The sequence below is a fragment of the Malania oleifera genome, chromosome 4 (assembly GCF_029873635.1).
Source record: "Malania oleifera isolate guangnan ecotype guangnan chromosome 4, ASM2987363v1, whole genome shotgun sequence".
Taxonomy (NCBI): Eukaryota; Viridiplantae; Streptophyta; class Magnoliopsida; order Santalales; family Ximeniaceae; genus Malania; species Malania oleifera.
In genome coordinates, this window is record NC_080420.1 from 87,302,147 (window position 1) to 87,304,907 (window position 2,761).

Here is a 2,761-nt window from a genome sequence, read left to right on the forward strand (position 1 = left end):
AAATTAAAGAAAATATTAAACATGATGTGACCCGACCATGCAGCCGGGTCATCTTAGCAACACGCTAGGTGAGGAACAAAAGAAAGGAAAGAAAGAAAAGAAAAGAAAGAAAAGGAAAGAAAGGAAAAATGGAGATTTTGAAAAGTCAAAAATGGTATGCTACTTGGGAACTTCTTTTGGGGGCTTTTAATTGGAGATTAGAGGCCGTGCGCTAGGTTTTTTCTAGAGGAGGCCGTGCAAGGAAAATGAGTGAAGAGGTATATATATTAATATTTTTTAGAGCAGCAGTAAGAGAACCCTATTGGGGAGGCCGTGTGCAAGAAGTAAATAGGGTGGCTTGGAATGCTTCTTCTTGCTAGGAGGTTTGGAAAAGCAAACAAAAAGGGGATTTTTTTTTTCTTTGGTGCTACGAAGACACACACACCCGACCAGCAAAGGAGAGGTGGCGGCGCACAGCAAATTAAAATCATTTCAAAATCGGAAGGCGGCGAACAATGGCAGTGTTGGGGTGTTCGCGGCGAGCAACGACGGTGCTGCGAGTGTTGATTTTTCCTCTACTCTCCAAATAAAAGAAAACATGGTGAAATCTTTATTGTTAGATTTAATTTTCATGATGAACTGATATTTGTATTTTAGGAAAACGATGTAGCCCGGTTTTTAACTATGTTGCTCGTTGATGCTAATCGAAAGTTGTTTTCCTTTATATTTGTTTGAGTTATTTTGTGCTTAATGCTTTTAATTGACTAGATATTAATTAAATGATATTAGTCTTGTGATTTGCTACCAAAATGGGGGATTATATGATAGATCTTGGATAATTCAGCGTAGGTAAATATAGAGATCGAAAGACTTATATGAACCTACATAGCATTAAAAATCAAGGGTCTTATTGCGTTCTAACTTTATTAATTTGCGTAATCTTATGTTAAATAATAAACAAGAATAGGTTCTGATTAGCTATCGAAAGAGGCTTTTGGAAAAAGTGGAAATTTGCTAACAAACAGAGAATATGAATTCGAATTGGCTAGATGAGTAAAGCATAGTGAGAAACTAGGTGAAATCGGTTTCCTAGAAATTTTCACCATCATTAATTTGTTACGTATCAACCGACTTTATTTTATCTTGAATAGTTTGTTTAAAATAGTCATATTTCAATTTTGCAATCTTAAATTATTAATCTTTCTAAATAAAATCAAGGTTAGTTTAATTTCGGTACTTGGTAAAATTAAGACTCCAATCCTTGAGAAAGATACTCTACACATCATTATATTATAAAACTACGATACTGTGCACTTGCAGTTTTGCACCGATCAAGTTTTTGACGCCATTTTTGGGGATTGAGTTTTTCTTAATTTTGCCAATATCGATACAAAGTAATCTTGGTTTTAATTTAGAATTTTATTTTTATATTTTTATTTATTTCTTTTATTTTTATTTTATTTTATTTTCTGTATTTCTGGTGTGTTTTTTATGTTGGATGCGCAGTGCTAGAACACGTGTCATTATTCCTTTTGATCTAGAAATTGAAAGAACGCTTAGAGTACTAAGGAAAAAGAAGGTACTAGCCATGGAGAACGGACAAGATAATGCATAGCCACGCGCCTTGAAGGATTATGTACAGCTAGTTGTGAATGACAACTATTCGGGTATCAGACGCCAGCCCATTAATGCCAACAATTTTGAGCTCAAACTCGCATTAATCAGCATGGTGCAACAGGCCCAATTCAGTGAATCGCTACTTGATGATCCCAATATCCATCTGGCGATGTTTCTGGAAATTTGTGACACTGTGAAGATCAATGGTGTTACTAAAGACACCATTACACTGAGATTGTTCCCTTTTTCTTTGAGGGACAAAGCAAGAGGTTTGCTACAGTCTCAACAACTAGGGAGTATCACTAGTTGGCAGGACATGGCAGAAAAATTTCTAGCTAAATTCTTTCCACCTGCAAAAACAACCCAACTCAAGAATGAGATTGGTCAATTCAAGCAACATGATTTTGAATCACTCTATGAAGCATGAGAAAGGTATAAAAATTTGATTCGACATTGCCCACAACATGGATTGCCGGATTGGTTGCAAATTCAGATGTTCTATAATGGGTTGAATGGGCAAACGCAGACATTAGTTGATGCTGCATCTGGGGGAACTTTGATGCAAAGACACATGAAGGTGCTACTGCTCTTTTGGAAGAAATAGCCTCAAATAACTATCAATGGTCAACCGAAAGAACTATGGTTAGGAAAGTGTTAAGATTCATGAATTGGAGTCGTTTGCTACACTTTCAGCTCAAGTTGCTTCTCCGTCTCATCAGATTTCAACTTTGACCACCCAAAGGATACCACAAAGTGCAGAATATGTGGCAGCTACAAGTAGGACAGATCTGAGCAATGGAGCGAGTCAAGAACATGTTCAATACATCAACAATCGGAACTACAATTATTATGGTGATTCTTTGCCACAATATTACCATCCAGGGCTTCGAAATCATGAGAATTTGTCTTATGGAAATATAAGGAATGTACTGCAACCTCCTCCAGGACTTGATAGTCATCAAGGTGAGAAGAAAATGTCACTTGAGGATGCCATGATATCATTTTTTGAAGAGACAAAAGCAAAGTTTAAAAAGATTGATTCACGGTTGGACAACATCGAGACTCATTGCAACAATATGGGAGCCATTATGAAGAATCTTGAAATGCAAATTAGGCAAATAGTGTAGTAACCGGGAAAAATAAAATTTAAAAATAATAATAATAA

General features: G+C 36.1%; 1 non-coding gene across 1 annotated transcript; it reads right to left on the reverse strand.

Moving 5' to 3' along the window:
* Positions 1-1,960: 1,960 nt before the first annotated feature.
* Positions 1,961-2,067, reverse strand: LOC131154611 (small nucleolar RNA R71). Its single transcript, XR_009136529.1, has one exon. It is a non-coding gene; the product is annotated as a small nucleolar RNA R71 (small nucleolar RNA).
* Between the last annotated feature and the right edge of the window lie 694 nt (positions 2,068-2,761).